A 23,548-nucleotide genomic window follows, 5' to 3' on the forward strand; every position below is an offset into this window, starting at 1 on the left:
TTTGGATTAGAGTCCTGCAAACTTATATAAATTATGTTAAACTACCAATTTGTTTCATCCTTTGTTATCATCAAAACCTTATAGATGAATTGTAGATACAGAGTCTTGTTCTTACAATCCCCCCCTTTTTGATGATGACAAAAACCTCAGAGAGATGATGAAACAGTGATACTTTAACAAGTATTTAAAGAAATATATCAGAGTTAGATGAGTGACGACTCCCCTTGAGATAGATGAAAAAAATTCAGATGTTCTTACCAGATCTTCCTTGCATATCAGCTGGTTTTTACCTTAGATATTTCCTACATATCTTATAATTATCATAAGAGTTTTTAAATGTTCGCATTGCAACAAGAGGCTTAGATATTATTTCATCAAAGCTGTTTTTATTCTCCCCTTTTTTGTCAGACTCAAAAAGACTTGGCACAAAAGAGAGTAGTCAAAATAAGATTCATATATGAGAAGGAGAATTACAGATAAGTAATTATTCAAAACAGAGAGAAAAACACAGAATACATAGCAGATAAGCAAGTAAGGAAAACAACAAGCAAAGCCTAAGTGCCTAAGGGTTCGGAGGCAGAGGAATCCTTTGGAGCAGCTGAGTCAGCAGGTTCTGAACGTTGTTGTTAACGGAGTCCTGTTGGTCCAGTATTGCTCTCACTATCTGTTGCTACCTCTGTAGTTCTTACAGAGTCTTTAGGACAAGAGGAGAGAAATCAGAATGAGATTGCTCCCCCTGAGTCAGAGCATCATTTCTTGCCTTTGCAGCTTCTTCTGTAGCTATGCGTGCTGCTTCTTTAGCACCAGTTTTTGCTTTTGCTTCATCTTCAGCAGCAGCAGCCTTCTCTGCAACTTCTCTATCTCTTTTCTCTTCTTCCAGACGATCCTTCTCTTCGACTTCTCTTCTGGACTTCTCTTCTGCCTCTCTGGCCAGACGTGCCTGCAACCTCTCTCCAACTTCTCTGATGAAGTTGTTTCGAACTTCTTCAGAGAGGCCTTTCATCTTGAAAGCCTCAGAGGTCATCCATCTGATCACTTTGTTCTAGTGAATCCTCACTGAAGAGGGATCATCACTGATACTAGAGTTCTAAGATAATGATCTGATCTTCTCCACTGAAGACTTAGCAAATAAGGTAATTGCTTCTTCCAGGGTGGGGAAGGTAGGTTCTGGTTTAGGGGTAGGAGATGTAGATGCTAGTGGGGTAGGGGTGTTTTTAATGAGAGATTCAGAGTTATGGATGATGGGGTTTTCAGAGGGTGTTATGATGGCTGGTTCAAATGAAGGTGAAGGTGGTTGTTCAGATGGAGATGGAATATTAGCTTCTGGTTCAGATTGGTGGTGTGTGGAGAGGGCACGAGCCTGAAGTTGAGCCAGAGTGGGAGATTGGAGGTCATAGGGCTCTGTGTCAGAGGAGATGGTGTAGTAAGGTGGGGATGAAGGTGTTGAAGAGGGTGGTGATATGGGTTCAATGAACATTTCAGCTTCAGATATGGGCAAGGTTGTGGTGGTGAGGTTAAATTTTTGAAGAGGGGTGATGGTGGGTTAGAGGTAGGTGTTTCAGAGGGTTTCATGGTGGGGGTGAAGGTTCAGAGTGTGTGTATATTGGTGAGGTTTGAGGAAGGGAAGAAGCAAGTTGCCTTAAATGAAGAGATTGAGAGTTAGGAGGCAGAGACTTACTTGGAGATTCGGAGGAGGAGATCAGAGGGATAGGAAGTATTGATACAAAAGGTTCCCCCAGCTTTTCTTTCTTAGCCTTCTTGGACTTATCATAAGGTTCTCAAATTCTCTTCATGAACTTCGGTGGATGCAAAGGTAGCCAATCCATAGAAAATTTTGAGATATCAACTCCTTGGTTGGCCAGATCCTGCAGATAATACGCAACAACCTCTGGAGGATCTATCTTTGAGAAGAGGTAGAGGCCATTGGGTATTTTCCTCTGATCTTTCAAGGCTTCCCAAGAGGTGTCCAACGACGACTTGACCAGAATCTTCTCAATCACCCCCATGCTCTTCAGATTTCGTGCATTCAGAGGCCTCCCAGTGACAACAGTTACATTCTCCATCAGATTGTGATGGATCAGATGATCCACCAAGCCGCTCTCTATCAGATCATTAGATATTATCCTTCCAATAGGGTTGTAAGTTCTGGGCTTCATGTGTTCCTGGTGTCTCTTACAAAGTCTCTCAGGTACTTGAAAAGCAACACCGACAGATTTAGCTTTAGCCCTTTGTGGAGGCAATAGAGGATACACTTCTGGTCAGTGTTGATATAGTCTGAAGAGTTGGACGCTGGACGGTGATGAATAGTCCCTAGAATGATCTTCATCCAAACTCTGAGGTTCTGATGAAGTTCCTTGTTCTTGGATGAATTACCCTCAGCATTCTGCTTGGAAATTGTTGGGGAAATTTCCTGGGACATGTATTTTTCCCTAGAGTTGATGTTGTAAATACGCCTTCCCCCTGTCTTCTCCATGTTTAGATGGGAAGCAATTGATTTCTCGGTGATGACGATCTTCACCCCTAGAATGTAGGACACAATATAGTGGTCGTTTGAATCTGCGAAACGCCAGAATTCCTTGACCAGATATGTGTATACGGGACCATAGAGCCTTTGAAAGTAGTTTTCCCAACCTTGCTTTATGAGTTCTTCAATGGGGTCTATTCCAATTCTTTTCATATTCTCGAAATCAACTAAGGACTCACACATGACTTCAAGCTTGTTAAACGGAGTGGCAAGGTTGATGTGGGGTTCACGATCCAAAATGTGGGGTTATTTGTATATGGGAGTGGAGATAACACCAGTTGTTGCAGTGGTTTATTGGGAAGAACTTTGAGGTTGTTCCGTTGATTACATTTGTTGTGAGTAGTTGTACACTGATTATTGTTGGGAATCCATGAAGAAGAGGATGAAGTTGTTGAAGAACATTGAGGATGCTGAGGATGCTTGAGAGAGAGAGAGAGAGGTTTGTGTAGGATGTGAGTGAAAAATGTGAAAGTGTGAAGTGTGGTAACTATAAGTACAAATGAGGGGCATGAAAAACGACAGCGTTAGATGGAAGAGGAACAATTGAATTTAATGATGGCACAGAAAAAGAGTTGACACGCTAGGGGAGAAATTGATTACAGCTAATGATGGATGTCTAATCCTCAAATAAGCATACTGCTCGAGGAGATCTCAAGGGTCTGTCTCTTGATTTCTGCTAGACAGGTGTCTAGAAGATCCAAGGTCAGACGCAAGAGAAACCACGTGTTGATCTATCTGATCTTCAGGAATACCAAAAGATTCAATCTTAAGGATTTCTGATTCAGATGACTTCTAACTAGTAGAAGTATCAGATTCAGATCCAGACACCAGATGTTACCTTCATAACCTTATTTTACCATTTCAGGGAAGCACACGTTTGATTCATTCTAGGCAATTTTCAATTTTCAAGTGTTTCAGAATGAATGAGAATCTATCTCCAGCAAGGGGTTTTGTGAAGATATCAGCCCATTGGTGGTCTGTATCTATAAATTTTAAAGAGATTACCCCTTTCTGAACATAGTCTCTGATAAAATGATGTTTTATTTCTATGTGCTTTGCTCTGGAATGCAGAATAGGGTTCTTACTTAAATAAATGGCAGCAGTATTATCACAGAAGATAGGAACGTTACTCTCATATATCTAAAGATCTTCTAGTTGATTTTTCATCCAGAGCATCTGAGTAATGCATAGAGAAGCTGATATATATTTTGCTTCTGTAGTAGAAAGTGCAATGGTTAACTGTCTTTTGTTGGCCCGAGATATAAGATTGTTTCCCAAGAACTGACAGTTTCCATATCCTTTTACATTCCATTACGTGTCCTGCATAATATGCATCACGATATCGAGAGAGTCTATACTCTGATGTTTTCTCATACATCAGGCCAAGGTTAGGTGTTCCCTTCAGATACCTTAGGATTCTCTTAACTACTGTTAAATGAGATTCCCTTGAGTTTGATTGGAATCTGGCACAGATACATACACTAAAAAGAATATCTAGCCGTGTAACCATCAGATAGAGAAGAGAGCCTATCATACCACGTTAGAGCTTCTGACAAACATTTTGACTTACTTCTTCTTTCTCTAGAATGCAGGTTGGATGCATGGGTGTCTTTGCTGGTTTGCATTATGACATTTAAAATTTCTTCAGAAGGTCTTTTATGTATTTACTTTGGTATACATATGTAGCTTCTTAAGCTTGATTAATTTGAATTCCCAGAAAGAATTTTACTTGCATCAAACTCATTTCAAATTCTGCATGCATTAACTCAAAGAATTCTTGACATACAGAGGGGTTAGCTTAACCAAAAATTATATCATCAACATATATATGACATATCATGAGATCATTTCTAATCTTTTTAAAGAAAAGTGTAAAGTCAACCTTTCCTCAAATAAAATCATGTTCCAGAAGAAAGTTGCTTAGTCTTTCATACCAAGCTCTAGGAGCTTGTTTTAGACCATACATGGATTTTTTCAGTTTAAAAACATGTTTTGGACATTTAGAGTTTTCAAAACCTGGAGGTTGGTGAACATACACTTCTTCTGAGATATAACCATTAAGAAATGCATTCTTGACATCTATCTGATATAATTTGATGGAGTGGTTTACAGCGAATGATACAAGTAAACAAATAGATTCTAACCTGGAGACTGGAGCAAAGGTTTCGTTGTAGTCAATCCCTTCTTGTGGACTGTAACCTTGTGCTACCAGTCATGCATTGTTTTTGACAACTTCTCCTTTTTCGTTTAGTTTGTTTCTGAATACCCATCTTGTTCCAATAACGTGAGTTCCTTTTGGCTTTGGGACCAGATCTTAAACGTCATTCTTTGAGAATTGATCAAGTTCTTATTTCATTGCCAAAATCCAGTCATTGTCTTGAAGTGCCTCATCACAGGAAGTAGGCTCAATCAAAGACACTAATCCCATAGGGGTTTCTTCAGATACTTTGAATGTAGACCTTGTTCTGACAGGTTCATCCTTGTTTCCGAGAATCAAATCTTCAAAGATATTTGGAAGAATTCTTGATCTTTTATAGATAGTTGAGAGTTCAGTTGTTTCTGGATTTTTCTTTTCGGCTTCCTCAGATTCTTTTGTCTTTTCATCAGAACCTGCAAGAGTTATCTTCAAATCTGCAAGTTTTATAACTAGCTTTGACTTTTCATAGTCAAGCTTATCATCAAATATGACATGTATTGATTCTTCCACAATTTTGATTTATGTGTTGTATACTCTGTAGCCCTTAGAGCGTTCTGAGTATCCTAACATAATACCTTTTTATGCTTTTGAATCAAATTTATTCAGATGTTCTTTAGTATTAAGAATAAAATAGGGGCATCCAAAAGGATGGAAGTAAGAAATGTTGGCTTTTCTTCCCTTACACAGTTCATAAGAAGTCTTCTCCAAAATAGGTCTTACAAAGATTCTATTCTGAATATAGCACGATGTATTTACTGCTTCAACCCAAAAGTACTTAGCCATATTTGATTCGTTAATCATGGTTCTGGCCATTTCTTGGAGTGTCCTATTCTTCCTTTCTACACTCCCATTTTGTTGTGGAGTTCTAGGATAGGAGAAATCATGGGATATTCCATTTGTATCAAAAAGTTCCTCAAAGAACTTATTTTCGAATTCGCCACCATGATAACTTCTGACTCTGATGATTTTTGAGTCAAATTCGTTTTGCACTTTAGAACAGAAGCTAGTGAATACAGAGTGTGACTCATTCTTGTGCTTTAGAAATTTTACCCATTTCCAAAGACTAAAGTCATCAACAATGATCAGTCCATACTTCTTTCTATTGACTGAAGTTATCTTAACAGGTCCAATTAGGTCAATGTGAAGAAGTTCCAGAGGCTTAGAGGTAGAAACAACATTTTTCTTTTCAAAAGAATTTTTTTAAAATTTTCCTTTCTGACATGCCTCATAGAGAGCATTTGAAGAAAACTTCAGTTTAGGTAGACCTCTGACTAACTCGAGTTTATTTAGTTGAGAAATCCTTCTGATGCTATTGTGGGCCAAGTGTTTATGCCATACCCATTGCTCTTCATTTACAAACATTAAAAATTTTACATTTTGATCTTTTAGATCTAAAAGATTAATTTTGTAAATGTTGTTTTTCCTCTTGCCAGTGAATATAACTGTTCCATTGTTCTGATTAATTACTTTACATGTTTTTTGGTTGACGATTATATCATAACCATTATCACTTAATTGGCTTATTGATAACAGGTTATACATTAATCTTTCTACATAGGGAACATCAGATATAGAGGGAAGATATCCATTACCAATGGTTCCGGAGCCTCTGATTCTTCCTTTATGATTTCTTCTAAACCCTACGAAGCCAGCATCTTTAAGTTCCGGGCTTTGGAACATATGCTTTCTTCCCGTCATGTGTCGCGAGCATCCAGTGTCCAGGTACCATGGTTGGTGTCTTAACTCTGTTGCATAGGATATCTGCAACATAAACTATCTTATCCTTTGGTACCCAGAGTCTTTTGGATCCTTTGTGATTAGTTCTCCCAGAGTTTCTTAAAACTTTGGGTTTTCTAGCATTATTAAAACTTTGTGTTTGTGCATGTGTGTAGTGATAAGAAAATGGGGATTTAGGTTTATCATCTACAGAAGATATGTGTTTTCTTCATTAGAATCATATCATATTCCTTTTTTCTTATTCTGACTGACTCCATAAATCATAGAGGCCATTCTGCTTCTTTCTATCCCATTTTTCAGAAACTTTTGAAATGCCTTTTCATATTTATATATAATTGTGTTAGAAGTTTCTGGGGATTGACATAAACCTTCTTCAAGTTTTAAACATTGTTTATTTGTAGATTTTGTTTCTCTTTCCAAAATCAGAGTGTCATCCTTTAATTCGGAAACTGTTATCTCAAGCTTAACACATTCTTCAATAGTTCATTCAAGGACCCTTTTTAATGCTTTAAATTTTTTTTTAAGTTTCTGATATGAGCTTAGAGATTTATATAGGCAAGATTCAAGGTCAGAGCGGGAAATATCAGAAAATACCTCTTCAGGATCAGATTCTCTCTCTGATGAGTTTCCAGACGTAGTAGCCATGAATGCCACATTTGCTTGTTCTTCTTTAGAGTCTGATTCTGGGGCGTCAGATTCAGAGTTGTCCCAAGTGGCCATGAGTCCCTTCTTAGTTTTGAAGGAATTTTTATTGAATCCTTCTCTCTTGGAGCTTTCTTTCTTGAGCTTTGGGCATTCGTTTCTATAGTGACCTGGTTCTTTACATTCATAGCATGTTACCTCTTTGTTTGATTTGCCTCTGGAAGTTGATTCTGAGTGATCTACCTTGGGTCTTGGTCTTTTGAAGTTGTTATTCCTTTTTCTCCAGAGTTATTTTACTCTTCTGGTTATGAAGGATAACTCTTCCTCATCGTCAGAATCATCCTTTTCAGAGTCGTCATTATCTTCTTCTTCATCTTGGAGGGATTTGTTCCTTTCTGGTTTGCGTCTCTCATATTTAGAGCTATAAATTTGTTCTTCTTTTGGGGCTCATCTTCCTCAAGTTCTATCTCGTGACTTCTGAGGGAGCTGACGAGTTCTTCCAGGCTTATGTTGTTCAGATCCTTTGATAGTTTTAATGCAGTGACCATAGGTCTCCACTTCTTTGGTAGGCTTCTGACAATCTTCTTGACATGATCTACAGTTGTGTAGCCTTTGTCCAGAACCTTGAGTCCTGCAATTAAAGTTTGAAATCTAGAAAACATTACCTTTATAGCTTCATCGCCCTCCATGTTAAAAGCTTCATACTTCTGAATTAGAGCCAGAGCCTTTGTCTCTTTGACTTGTGAGTTGCCTTCATGGGTCATCCTTAGGGAGTCAAGTATTTCTTTAGCAATTTCCCTGTTGGTGATCTTTTCATATTCATTTCAGGAAATGGCATTCAACAATATTGTTCTGGCTTTGTGATGATTTTGATAACACTAAAATTTACCGTATTTTCGACTCCGATTTCACATGCATTCTAGTTGTTTTATTATCATTTTGTTGTGTTATTGCTATGTTTTCCTTTGTTTTCAGGTTTTTACTTTAATCGGAGCCCCGATCGAGAAAAGGAGTGAAAAAGAGCTAAAAACCCTAAAATTCAGCATTTTGTACTTGTGGCCTACCCCATGGCTAGCGCCATAGACCCTGCCATGACGTGTCCAAGCTCAACTTCCCTCAACTTCCACGTTCCCCACTACTTCCACTAAGGCGCCTCATTTTGTGCTTGTGGCGGGCGCCATGGCCTTGTGACGGGCGCCACAAGAGGAAAGTTTTTCCCTCCCATTTTCAAGTTAAAGGGCATCCTTGTGATATCCATCTTTTTACTTGCTTATAAATAGAAACTCAAAATCACTTTTACAATCATCCAAACTTAGAGCAGAGGCAAACTCAGAGCAACTTTGTTTCACTTAGGCATATATTCAGTTTTATAAAGTGGTAATCGCTTCGCATTGGAGTGTTACCACAATTGTGTAATCGAGTCTGTGATAGAGTCTGTAATCGAGTTTGGAGCACTTTGGAAGGAAGTTAATCTTGCCGCCATTTTCATTTCCGCTTTGCAATTTATTCAACCCTCCGATTGGAGCAGGTTTTTATTACTTGTCTTTATCTTATTTATTTTCCCGCACTCGCTTTACTTTATTTATTTCCTCGCACTCGCTTTACTTTATTTATTTCCTCGCACTCGCTTTACTTTTATTTATTTCCTCGCACTCCCTTTACTTTATTTATTTCCTCGCACTCGCTTTACTTTTATTTATTTCCTCACACTCGCTTTACTTTATTTATTTCCTCGCACTCACTTTAAATTATTTATTTCCTCGCACTCGCTTTAAATTATTACCTTTCCGCACTCGCACTACTTTTATTTATTTTCCGCACTCGCACTACTTTTATTTATTTTAATGCACTTTTACTTTACCATGTCTATCTAAATTTATAAGGTTAGAATGTAAGGATCGTAATTGAACCAGTAATCCGTACAATTGTTCGTAGAAACACTTAAGGGCTATTTTATCTTTCAACTTAAGTTTTCCCGCACTTCAATTCCGTTGGGTAAGATCGAAAGCCGTCCAACGTCTTTTTAAATTTAATTGTTTTTAACTATTTCAAAAACAGCGAAAGCGCTTTGTCTAGTTCATTAGGAGTTTTTAACATTAAGAAGAAAAGAGATTTTAAAACTATTTTCGGACGCGTTTATAAGTTTAGAGTCTGGTTTGTAAGAACCTCTTTTGGTTAAGAAATCCAGGTTATAATACTTTTCAACTTAGTCAAGATACTATATTTCTTAAAAATAGGTTTACTACTCTAACGCAATGTGCGTCTTTTTATAAGTGACAATAAGAGGGTTTGATTAGGGAGTACAACTCGGTTCTGAATACGCGAAAGCGACAGTTCCTGTTAAATTAGTTCTTTTCAAAGTAGGAAACACTGCCCATAAGTAGCTCTATTAGCAAGTACTTGGATTATTAATTAATTACGTGAATTACATTCGACCCTGTCTTTATTAATTATATTGTATTTCAATACTTTACTTTTCATTGCACACTCCAAAAACACCTATTTCGATTGCCTTTGATAAGCACCATAACAATAGATAACGATAGATTGACACTTGGTCTCTGTGGATTCGACAATCTTTTATATTACTCTGACGCGTTCGTATACTTGCGAAACACCGCATCAAGTTTTTGGCGCCGTTGCCGGGGACCAATTTCGTCAAATTTCATTTTCCTGTTGTTATATCGTTTAGACTTAGGCTATTTCCCGCCGGTCAATGCGAAGAACTCGCAGCACCGGAAGTTTAAGTTTAGTATACCCTCTGGCGGAACCTGAACGTTACGCTCGCGAACGTTTATTCTTTCATAGAATTAAGAGAGCTATGGCCGAAGATCAAAACCAAAGACCTCTTAAGGACTTCGCTCAACCATCTAATGAAGAACCTAGTTCTAGTATAATAAACCCAACCATCCCAGCTAATAATTTTGAACTTAAACCATCTCTATTGCAACTAGTGCAACAGAGACAATTCGCAGGTCTCGCTACTGAGAACCCGAACCAACATTTAAAAATATTTCTTCAATTAGCAAAAACTTTTAAAACCAATGCAGCTTCTCTTGAGGCAATACGTTTACGATTATTTCCTTTTTCCCTCAGAGATAAAGCCCTATCATGGTTAGATTCCCTTCCACCCAATTCCATTACGACTTGGGATAACCTTAGAAGAGTTTTTCTTGCTAGATATTTTCCCCCGAGTAAGACCTCCATTCTTCGAAACCATATAACTAGATTTACCCAAAACCAAGGGGAATCGTTGTTCGAAGCTTGGGAGAGATATAAACAGTTGTTACGAGCATGCCCACATCATGGTTTAGAAAATTGGTTAATCATTCAAACCTTCTATAATGGACTTCATTACAACACAAAGATGACCATCGACGCTGCCGCAGGCGGTGCTCTGATGAACAAACCTTATCCTGAAGCTAGTGCCCTCATCGAAGACATGGCTCAAAACCATCAATCATGGGGAGTCGAACGAGCGACAATTGATAAGAAGGAAGCCCAAGGAGGAGTGCATGAACTAAGCTCTATAGACATGATGCAAGCTAAAATGGACGCATTAGCCCTCACAGTCGAGCATATGTGCATAAACCCGAATACTGTAGCCGCAGTTTCGTCGGATTGTGAGATATGTGGAACCAAAGGACACCAATCTGCAGAATGCAGTCTATTAAACGAAACCCACTCTGAGCAAGTGAACTACACCCAAGGGAACCCATATTCGAATACCTATAACCCTGGATGGAGGAATCACCCGAACTTCTCCTATAAAAACAATAACCCTATTCAAAATAATGCACCTCCGAGACCTAGTTATCAAGCCCCTAGATCAAATCAACCTATGCAACCTGTACCACCAAAACCGAGCCTTGAGAAAATTATGGAAAATTTTATCACCGCTCAAACCCAACAAAACAAGGAGTTCATGAACCAAAACATTCATGTTAACGAATTGATTACTCAGTTAGGAACCAAGGTTGACCAAATCGTTACTCATACGAAGATGCTTGAAACCCATATCTCTCAGGTAGCTTTAAACCAAGCCCCTCAGACTACACCTGGAGGACAATTCCCTGGACAACCTCAATAAAATCCGAGAGGACAAGCCAATGCCATTACCCTACAAAGTGGGAACGCTTATGATGAGCCACCAAACCCTAGATTGAGTGAACCCGAAACTTCTAAGGAATGTACCAAACTCGCGGACGAAGTAAAGGAACCAGAGGAATCTACAAACCAGGAAGGTCGAGAAAAAGGAGAAGAACCTAAAGATAAAACTTACGTACCACCCCCTCCATATAAACCACCTATACCATATCCGCAAAGACTCAAACAAACCCAGATCAATAAACAGTATCAAAAATTTATTAAAGTTATAGAAAAACTTCTTGTAGAAATCCCTTTCACAGAAGCCATCACCCAAATACCTTCTTATGCAAAGTTTCTCAAAGACATCCTTACCAACAAACGTAGACTTGACGATCCGAAGCCTTTGGAATGTAATGCTATTTCCTAAGACAAATTAGCAAAGAAAGATAAATATCCTGGAAATTTCTCCATTCCTTGCCTTTTGGGTAATCATGTCATCGAAAAAGCTTTTCTAGACTTAGGAGCTAGTGTGAGCTTAATGCCTTTAGCGGTTTGTGAGAGGTTAAACTTAGGAGAATTATAATCCACTAAGATGTCACTTCAATTAGCCGATAGATCTGTTAAGTATCCGATAGGCATTTTAGAAGATGTTCCTATTAGGATAGGTCAGTTATTTATCCCTACTGATTTTGTTGTCATGGACATCAAAGAGGACAATGATATACCAATCCTTCTAGGTAGACCATTCTTATCGACTGCAGGAGCCATAATAGATGTCAAGAAAGGAAATTTGACATTTGAGGTAGGTGACCAGAAAATAGAATTTATACTTTCGAAATTTCTTATGGCACCTGTGATGGGAGATTCGTGTTATGCCTTAGATATCATTGATGAATGTGTTAGAGAATTAGAACAACAAGAAATTATAAAAACCATTAAGTTACCATCAACTCTCATAAGGGAAGATGATGACTTTAAGAAACCCTACATCGATGATAACCTTTACGAATGTTTATCCCTTACTCCAGATCCTATGTCATGCCCTAAGAAACCAACCTTAGAACTTAAGGAACTGCCTAAGAACCTGAGATATGAGTTCCTCGATGAAAAGATGAACCGTCCAGTTATAGTTAGTGCTACCTTGAGCCAAGAGGAAACGAACCAACTTTTAGATGTTTTGCGAAGATATCCCTCAGCCTTAGGATATAATATCTCTGACCTAAAAGGTATAAGTCCATCCGTATGCATGCATCGGATTTCGCTCGAAGAAGATTCAAAACCCTCTAGGGAACATCAAAGAAGAATAAACCCTATAATGAGTGATGTCATTAAAAAGGAAGTTCTTAAGTTACTTGAGGCAGGTATAATCTATCAGATCTCGAATAGTAAGTGGGTGAGCCCTGTGCATGTAGTACCTAAAAAGGGAGGCATCACAGTCGTGCAAAACGATAAAGGCGAACATGTAGCAAAAGGTTTAGAAGGAGGATGGCGGATGTGTATAGATTATAAAAAATTAAATAAAGCAACTAGGAAGGATCATTTCCCTTTACCATTTATAGACCAAATGTTGGAGCGTCTAGCCAGACACTCTTACTTCTGCTATCTAGATGGATACTCTGGATTCTTCCAAATACCTATCCACCCCGAAGATCAAGAAAAAACTACCTTTACATGCCCTTATGGAACTTTTGCCTACAGACGAATGTCGTTCGGTCTCTGTAATGCCCCAGCTACTTTCCAACGCTGCATGATGTCAATCTTTGCAGATTACCTAGATGGTATCATGGAAGTGTTTATGGATGATTTCTCGGTTTGCGGATTTGATTTCCATAATTGTCTTGCTAACCTTGAGAAAACTCTGGAGAGATTTGTGGAGGTGAACCTCGTGCTAAATTGGGAAAAATGTCATTTCATGGTAACCGAAGGAATAGTTTTAGGACATATAGTTTCTGAAAAAGGTATAGAGGTAGATAAAGCTAAAATAGAAGTTATAGAAAACCTAAAACCCCCAAAAACCATCAGAGAAGTCCGAAGCTTTCTTGGACACGCTGGATTCTACCGGCGTTTTATTAAGGACTTCTCCAAAATAACTAAACCTTTAACCGGACTTTTAATGAAAGATGATGAATTCATTTTCGATGAAAAATGTAATGACGCATTTAATCTTTTAAAGCAAACATTAGTATCTGCACCCATTATGAAGTCGCCTGATTGGTCAGAACCTTTTGAGATAATGTGCGATGCTAGTGATTATGCAGTTGGAGCCGTTCTAGGACAAAGGAAAGATAAAAAAATTACTTGCCATTTATTATGCCAGTAGAACCCTAGATGCTGCCCAACTTAACTACGCAATAACTGAAAAAGAATTACTCGTTGTAGTTTTCGCTATAGACAAATTTAGATCCTATCTAGTAGGAGCAAAAATTATAGTTTACACCGATCATGCTGCCATTCGTTACCTATTAAGTAAAAAAGATGTTAAGCCCAGGTTACTCCGATGGATTATATTACTACAAGAGTTTGATTTAGACATAAGAGATAAAAAAGGCACTGAAAATGTAGTAGCCGATCACCTTTCTAGGCTAGAACATCTAAAACCAGAACTAGTACCCATAAATGATGATTTCGCCTATGATAGACTGACCGCTAGAGTAGAAACCATTGAAGATAATAACCTATATCTTTACGAGCACCCTCAAAATTCCTTAGCAATAAGTAACGTACCCTGGTATGCAGATTTCGTTAATTACCTAGTTGCTGATATAGTACCCCCTGATCTTGACTACCACCGCAAGAAGAAATTCTTCCACGATGTGAGAAACTTCTATTGGGACGAACCGCTCCTTTTCAAAAGGGGTAAAGATGGCATTTTTCGCCGTTGCGTTCCAGAAGAAGAGGTAAATAGTATTATCGAGCATTGTCATTCTGCACCTTATGGTGGACATGCGAGCACCTCTAAGACATACGCCAAGATTCTTCAAGATGGCCTATTCTGGCCTACCATGTGGCGTGATGTCTATGCTTGCATTGTCAAGTGTGATAGATGCCAACGCACTGGAAACATTTCAAGGCGTGATGAAATGCCTCTAAGAAACATTCAGGAAGTAGAACTCTTTGACGTATGGGGTATAGATTTCATGGGACCTTTTCCACCATCCTTAGGAAACAGCTATATCTTAGTAGTTGTAGACTATGTGTCTAAGTGGATTGAAGCTATAGCTGCACCCACAAACGACACTAGGGTAGTAATCAAATTATTTAAAAATTATATATTCCCTAGATTTGGAACACCACGTTTAGTCATAAGCGATGGAGGATCACACTTTATATCGAGAATATTTGACAAACTTTTAAGAAAATATGGAGTTAGGCATAGAGTAGCAACATCATACCACCCACAAACTAGTGTCCAAGTAGAAGTATCTAATAGGGAGATAAAACAAATCCTAGAGAAAACTGTTTCTATTTCTAGGAGAGACTGGTCTCAGAAGCTTCAAGAAGCATTATGGGCCTATAGAACCGCTTTCAAAACCCCTATAGGAACTACTCCTTATCAACTAGTTTATGGAAAATCCTGTCACTTACCGTTCGAATTAGAGCATAAGGCCTATTGGGCCATTAAAACTTTGAATTTAGACTACCTAGCCGTTGGAGAAAAGCATACCCTAGACATTCATAAATTAGAAGAACTTAGGTAATCGGCCTACGAGAATGCAAAAATATACAAAGAAAGAACAAAAGCCTATCACGACAAAAGAATAATAAAGAAAAATATCAATATAGGCGATCATGTTCTCCTTTTCAACTCTAGGTTACGACTCTTCCTTGGAAAGCTACGTTCAAGATGGACTGGTCCTTTCGAAGTATCCAAGATTCTGAGATCCGGAGCCTTAGAAATCAAGAACGAAACCTGTAGTCCATTCATTGTAAATGGACAAAGACTGAAGCTCTCTGAAGGAGGAGACATCCCAGCATACTACTCAAGCCACACCCTGATTGATCCACCAATTCCTACTACTACAGGTGTATAAATTCTAATCATCAAGCTATTGACGTTAAACAAGCGCTGCGTGGGAGGCAACCCATGGTTTTTCTTTCATTTTATTTTTTCGCATTTATTTATTTTTATTTTTATTTTATCTTATCATATTTTGCATTGGGACTAAAATTTGAATGGTTTGCATTTTCAGGATCACTTTCTTAACTTTTACAGGATGGCGAGGGCACTAGCGGTCAGCAATAGGGTGTCAGGTAACTCTTCCCTTATCTTATTTCGAAACATTGGGGACAATGTTCGATTTAAGTGTGGGAGGAGACTCTATCGTCTTTTCTTTATTGCTTTTCTCGTTTTTCCTTTATCGCTTTTTCTTTGCTGTTTTTAGATAGTTTATTTATTGTTATTTCCTTATAGTTGTTTATTTTGCTTTTTAGTATAATGCATGAGTTTGACGAGTCACCAAATATAGTAGATCTTTAGTACAATCCTACCTCCCCATACCTTTAGCCCCACCAAAAAAGTTTTTGCAAAAGAAAATAGTGTTATTCTGAAAGTTTTCAGGTTTTAAAGACATGTTTTGAGTAAGGATGCGGTGACTTGGGAGAACTTTGCGAAACATCAGTATTATTTTAGCACCATGGACTTCGTAAATATAGGAACCACTCCCGAAACCTCATATACCATGGCCCTAATCATCATTTCCGTATAAGTCCACAGTAGTTTATCTCAGCAGTCAGCTCCGGCCTACGCATCCTCTACGTAGGGGACCGATGCAAATAAGTGAATGATCCAGAAAAACAAAAAAATAAAAGAAAGCAAAAAGGCAACTCCGGTATAGGTGACCCTCACAAAGTCATTTAAACCAAAGAATTGTAAAAATTTGCTACAAAAAGAAAAAGAAAAACTTACCCATTGTTAGTTGGTTCAGAGGTATCTGGCACTAAACTCGGTAGGGCGGATTACGATCCGATCCCCCACAACTACAGTTGGGTCCAATAAAAGGGTTTACACATATTTATGTGCCAGAAACCCCACGCTCAGATCATAATCACTAACAGGCCACTCTACTACGAAGCATGTACGGATAACGGGGTTAATGTGATTGCGCCTGAATGAAAAGGACACAAAAAGAGATGAAGAGGCAGGCCTAGATATTGCGGGATAATATGGGTTGGTTAATATAGGAATGAAGTTTGTGTCCGTATTTTCGGATTAGTGTCATCATGATACCCTTAGTTCACTCAGTTAGTACCTATCACTTCATCCCGACTTGAACTTAGAATTTTTACCTGAAGCACTCGTTTACACGAATTTTCTTTTATGAGCTTTTCAATGTTTTGCTTGAGGACAAGCAAAGGTTTAAGTGTGGGAGAGTTTGATAACGCTAAAATTTACCGTATTTTCGACTCCGATTTCACATGCATTCTAGTTGTTTTATTATCATTTTGTTGTGTTATTGCTATGTTTTCCTTTGTTTTCAGGTTTTTACTCTAATCGGAGCCCCGATCGAGAAAAGGAGTGAAAAAGAGCTAAAAACCCTAAAATTCAAGATTTTGTACTTGTGCCCTACTCCATGGCTGGCGCCATAGACCCTGCCATGACGTGTCCAAGCTCAACTTCCCTCAACTTCCACGTTCCCCACTACTTCCACTAAGGCGCCTCATTTTTTGCTTGTGGCGGGCGCCATGGCCTTGTGGCGGGCGCCACAAGAGGAAAGTTTTTCCCTCCCATTTTCAAGTTAAAGGGCATCCTTGTCATTTCCATCTTTTTACTTGCTTATAAATAGAAACTCGAAATCACTTTTACAATCATCCAAACTTAGAGCAGAGGCAAACTTAGAGCAACTTTGTTTCACTTAGGCATATATTCAGTTTTATAAAGTGGTAATCGCTTCGCATTGGAGTGTTACCACAATTGTGTAATCGAGTCTGTGATAGAGTCTGTAATCGAGTTTGGAGCACTTTGGAAGGAAGTTAATCCTACCGCCATTTTCATTTCCGCTTTGCAATTTATTCAACCCTCCGATTGGAGAAGGTTTTTATTACTTGTCTTTATCTTATTTATTTTTCCGCACTCGCTTTACTTTATTTATTTCCTCGCACTCGCTTTACTTTTATTTATTTCCTCGCACTCGCTTTACTTTATTTATTTCCTCTCACTCGCTTTACTTTTATTTATTTCCTCGCACTCGCTTTACTTTATTTATTTCCTCGCACTCGCTTTAAATTATTTATTTCCTCGCATTCGCTTTAAATTATTTACTTTCCGCACTCGCACTACTTTTATTTATTTTCCGCACTCGCACTACTTTTATTTATTTTAATGCCCTTTTACTTTACCATGTCTAGCTAAATTTATAAGGTTAGAATGTAAGTATCGTAATTGAACCAGTAATCCGTACAATAGTTCGTAGAAACACTTAAGGGCTATATTAACTTTCAACTTAAGTTTTCCCGCACTTCAATTCCGTTGGGTAAGATCGAAAGCCGTCCAACGTCTTTTTAAACTTAATTGTTTTTAACTATTTCAAAAACAGCGAAAGCGCTTTGTCTAGTTCATTAGGAGTTTTTAACATTAAGAAGAAAAGAGATTTTAAAACTATTTTCGGACGCGTTTAAACGTTTAGAGTCTGATTCGTAAGAATCTCTTTTGGTTAAGAAATCCAGGTTATAATACTTTTAAACTTAGTCAAGATACTATATTTCTTAAAAATAGGTTTACTACTCTAACGCAATGCGCGCCTTTTTGTAAGTGACAATAAGAAGGTTTGATTAGGGAGTACAACTCGGTTCTGAATACGTGAAAGCGACAGTTCCTGTTAAATTAGTTCTTTTCAAAGTAGGAAACACTACCCATAAGTAGCTCTATTAGCAAGTACTTGGATTATTAATTAATTACGTGAATTACATTCGATCCTGTCTTTATTAATTATATTTTATTTCAATACTTTACTTTTCATTGCACACTCCAAAAACACCTTTTTCGATTGCCTTTGATAAGCACCATAACAATAGATAACGATAGATTGACACTTGGTCTCTGTGGATTCGACAATCTTTTATATTACTCTGACACGTTCATATACTTGCGAAACACCGCATCAGATTTTTGAAGTCACACTTCTGGTCATCAGTCATCTTGTTTCTGGCAATAGCAATACCGGCATCAGATACAGGAGGTACATAGCCAATAGTAACTATGTCCCATAGGTCAGCGTCATAACCCAGAAAAAAACTTTCGATTCTATCTTTCCAATAATCATATTTTTCTCCATCAAAAACTGGAGGTTTGGCATTGTAACTGTCTCTTTCATTGGTGTTGGGCATAGTGTTTTTCTCAAGCTGTATCTCTCTACATTGTTAAGTGTTTGATTGGAAATTCAATAACAGAGCCGAAGCTTTGATACCAATTGAAGGTAGAGAAAAACAAGAAAGGGGTGAGGGGTAAATTGTTTCCACGGATAATGAAAACTTTTGCAAATAAAACACATGCGAAAAATAATACTATTGACACAGAAGTTTATCCTGGTTCGCTTGAAATTCAAAGTTACTCCAGTCCACCCGGCCAAGTTGATTTCACCTTCAACAAGGACTTAATCCACTAATTTTGAAAGATTACAACGAAGAGCGTCTAAGAGGATAAAGATCTCTTAGCCCTCTCAAGTTTACATACTTCACAAGTCACTTGAGGAATATTCAATAAGTAATGAAAAATACAGTTATGTCCTTAGTGCTTCTGTAAGACCCCAATTTTAACCCTAAGATCCCTCATGCAAATCCATCATAAGCATTAGCATTGGGATCATGACTTGGCATCCTCCTTACCCCTCTTTCATTGAGTTTGTTTTGGGAGAGATCACCAAGCACTTTGTAATTATATCATACTTGTATATTATCATTTTACTAACTAAAATACCAAAAATATGTCTTTGCATTGGCCTAACTCTTTTGTAGGTAGGGCATGATCTCATTGATTCATCAAGTTCACATCTAGGGTGTAAGACCCTCATGAACAAAGAGCACAACCAAGAATTGATTCAATAATGGTTATGAGCATCATATATGAGTCCCAATTATTTCTACATGATATATTGATCAAGTTTTCTTCAAGAGTTTGAAGGTGATTTGCCTTGGAAACCCTAGTTTGATTGGGTATCTTGAGTAACTTCTCCAACAAGCTATCTCACCAATTGATCAAATTTCTCAAGGGACACTTTAAAATTCATCATATTATGCATATATTATCTACCATGAGCCAATAAAGTCAAGATAATTGGAAATTAGCAAGTTGGTTGATGGTGGTTGGCCAGATGATTTCATCTGATCAAAACTGGGTCTCCCTAGACCTTATCTCCTTTAATTTTCACCATATGAAAATGATTCCAAGAGCAAACTTTCTCTAAATGACATTCTAAACAACTTTCATGTCGAGAGCTAGAGCTATTTTTGCTTGGAAAATCATTTTCTATGTTGAAACATTATAGGTCATTTTGTCTAAACCCTAATTTGAAAGTCAACTTCCCAAGGCCATAACTTGCTCAATTTTTATGATATGGAAGATTTACAAGTTTCACAATCAAACTCAATGTGTCTAATTCAACTTTATCATTTCAAATCCAAATGACATGAAATTGGTGACCATTTTGAAGGTCTTTGAAAGAGATACAACTTTGATGAAGACACTGTTCTCATTTAAAGCTCATGTAAAAAGTTAAGCAAGGTGGAATATTGAGACATATGGCTTGACACTTAGAAAAAATTTGATATGTCAAAAAATTCCAAACTTCCACCTCAAATTTCTCCAAGTTCCAAGCTCCAAATGAAAAAGTGTTGAACATGAAAGTTGTTCCTCTTGATCTCACCTTTCCAAAGAGCTCAAATTCATTCATTCTGGACAAGAAATGCATAGGTTGCGCATGGCTTAAACAAGGTGACATCACTTGGTAAGGATCAAGCATCAAACATCAATGTGCATTTGCCTTGCAATCCAAGCTTACTTCAGAGCATCTGATGTTCATTTTTGGACCTCTAGCAATCATTTCATGGGCCTATGCGCACCCATGCACCATTGCATCACCATTTGCCAAAATTGGAAAGTGAAAGAGAGTGTGTAATTATCAACCATTCCAGCTATAAATAGAGCTTCAATTGCTCAGAAATTCACACACAATCGCGCCAGCTTTGATCCCCCATTTCAAACCCTCAATTATCAAAGGATAAGCTGAAAAATTCTCTTGAATTTGAGCTTGAATCTCCACTGTTTTGGAATTCAATTCTCCAGGAATCCATAGCTTTTTAACCATTCAATTCTCTTCCTGCAAGCAAGTGGAGTGAGTCCAAGCACAAGCAAGATCAAGACCAGGTGAATCCAGACCTCCATTGAAGGTATTTTTCAGAAATTTTGAACTCTATGATTCTCTCAAATTTTTGCTCAATTCTATTGATTCTTTGGTTGTCTGAAGTCCTACCAATGTAGGCAAGAAGATTGAGTTGCTTTGAGGTCAAGTCAAAGTAACTCAATTCATGTACCTTAAATTTCAATTCCATGTATCTCTCAATATACTTGGAATTGGAGTGAATGGAGGTCAGATTTGAGCTCAGTGCCATTTTTTCTTCAAGATCATGTCCTTGTTTTTCATTATGGTGATGGTTCATGGTGGACCAGTCCGGTGAGGTCCACCGGAGAAGATGACCGGAGCTCTGGCTCCGGCGATGACTTGGCTAGCATCTGAACCATAGGATCCATGTGTTTTGTTCTAATCCTGAGCGTTGGTTTTGAATACCACATTTGTCACGCGTTGACTAAGGTTCATGGTGGATAGCGCGCTACGGACCATTTGATCTGCCACCTCAATTAATGAGGGAGATCTGATGGTCCACGTAATTTAGATTTTCTGAATTTTTATTTTAATTACATTTTCTTCAATAATTCATATTAAATTCAATATTGATCCAAAAAATATGAGACTTTCACCAAAAAAATTCAAATATTGTTCTCTTTCACATTCTGAATTAAAAACATTTTTTGGATCATTATTAATATTTTTCATGAATTAATTGATTTTTAATTTGTTTTTAATTATTTAAAAATATTTTTAATTGTCCAAAAATTATGAAATTTTTTCTCCAAGGTCCTTTGACCTTGTTTGACCTATGATAAATCTTTATGGCCATTTCTATGGTGTTTTGATGAGATTTTAGGAATGGAACAAAACATATTTGATTTAAATGCATTATTTTAGTAATTTTAATTGAATAAATGCCAATTAAATTTTGTTGACCATTTGTATTGACTTGTATGAGTTTGCTTATTGTTGTTGGGCCTTGGTCAAGGTTGATTTGACTTTGTCAAGTTAATATCATTGGATTTAGGGGATTGATGGAATGTACATTCCATCTCCCAAAATGAATGAATGATATTAATTTCGTAAAAGTCCTCCTTTGACCAATTTGTGATCTTATTCATCCCCTTCCCACTTCATCTCATTCCTCTTCTTAATTCATTCATGTCATTTGGCCTATGACATCTCAAAGTCCTAATGCTAGTTGATTGAAAAATTGACATGAGTATGGATGAGATTAGGCCACACCCTTTGCATATTCCTTTTTGTGTATTCTATGTTTCATGAGCATAGTCCATTATACTATGTCTCTAGCATGCATTAACACCAAAATTCTATTACCCGGCCTCAAATAGTTGTGACTTCTACATAAGTCCAACTACGATTGCTTGACATAGCGCTAAATTTTTGACATAAAAGGCATAAGCATTCTAGTTAGTGAGATTGTAAGTCTCCCCTCTTTCATGGTATTGTGTGGAAACTTGGCCTTCTTTCCTTCCTTTGGAAGATGTTTTGGTTCAAGGATCCATGCTTGTGATAAGTGGGTTGAGTGTCTCCAAAGAATGTCTTGAAAAGCAAAAGCAAAAGCAAAACAAAACTAACATCTAACCTACTAACTATTGACTTTTAATTTCAAGCTTTTACTTTAAAGCAATTTACTTTTTGCACTTTATTTCATTTTCCATTATACATATCATTCTAATTGTTTATGTTAATGCAATTTTTACTTTGTCCATTGGGACCATATTGTGTGATATATTTTGTTTGTGTTACTTTGTTTGTTTGTGTGGTCTTTGACCATTAATGTACATAATAATAACAAAAACCCTAAAAAACTTTTGAGTGGACTGTCGGCTTGTTCTTGAACAAATGGACTTAGAATCTAGGCAACCTCCCTAAGCTAAAGGACTTGGCCAATGCCAACTTGTTGAAGAACCAAGTGCTTGCCATTTGAAAATTCATCTGATACATCTTTAAAGATCTCTCTAAGATTCATCTGCAACATGATCATTGTGAAGTTGTTATTTTAAACCTGTGACTTGTGGAATTCATATGTTACATGAGTTATTTTGAAGAAGATCATGGAAGGGATAAACTTGGATTAGGCCATCTTTATTTGATGCCTTGCTCTTCAAGATAATATAATTGTGCACTTGTGTGTTGCTTAATTCTAAAAGTCCAAGGGAATTCTGGGTTTCTATTGACATTTTTGTCTATTGGATTGCTACCCATTTGGTCAGATCTTTTCAACTCTAAACTTTTAAATTTGTGCATAGGGTAGTCCCTTCATCTTCTCCCCATTTCTTTAATTTCAAAATATCTCCCTCCATTTTCAAAATTTTCTTTGTGTGAACTATTTTTGTGCTAAACTTAGACCACTTTTGCAAAAAGATAGAAACTTTGACCTTATGCCATTGCATTTTCAAATTTATTTTCTTAAATCAAACTTGTAAATAAACTTAACTATACTTGACTTAAACTTTTAAAAAAAAGCCAAAACGAACTAACTCATCCAAATCATTTTAGGCCTTTGCGCCTTTCAACCTAAATTTTTGTTAAAAGCAATGCATCCATTTTGAAATTTGTATCACGAACTACGAGGTTTTGATCCCTCATTTTTATGTTGGTACGTAGGCATAAGTCCGAAGGTCTTGTCAAACACAAAAATATAATTAATGAGCTCTTTTCTCATCTCCCCATTCTATTTGTTTGTAAACATCACTTTGTACAAAATACATATGCACACAAAAAGGGCTCCCTAGGAGTACCTAGGATACTTTGGGTGCTAACACCTTCCCTTTGTGTAGCCAACCCCCTTACCTGTGATCTCTAACTTTTTATTAGTTTTTATTTGAAAACTTCTTACATTTTGGGTTTTATTCGTACTTTTTCCCTTTTCCCTTAGAAACAATAAAAGCGTGGTGGCGACTCTTGTTAATTGATATCTAGCTTGTCAATAGCGTGATGATCATGAATTTCCCGCTACAGAAATTAAGTGGCGACTCTGCTGAGGAGTAGTCT

The 23,548-nt window shown here is 37.4% G+C and overlaps 1 non-coding gene across 1 annotated transcript; it reads right to left on the bottom strand.

Annotated features, from left to right (window-relative positions):
- Positions 1 to 10,305: 10,305 nt before the first annotated feature.
- Positions 10,306 to 10,412, bottom strand: LOC127098775 (small nucleolar RNA R71). The gene has a single exon (XR_007793472.1). It is a non-coding gene; the product is annotated as a small nucleolar RNA R71 (small nucleolar RNA).
- Between the last annotated feature and the right edge of the window lie 13,136 nt (positions 10,413 to 23,548).

This window comes from Lathyrus oleraceus, chromosome 6, assembly GCF_024323335.1.
Source record: "Lathyrus oleraceus cultivar Zhongwan6 chromosome 6, CAAS_Psat_ZW6_1.0, whole genome shotgun sequence".
Taxonomy (NCBI): Eukaryota; Viridiplantae; Streptophyta; class Magnoliopsida; order Fabales; family Fabaceae; genus Lathyrus; species Lathyrus oleraceus.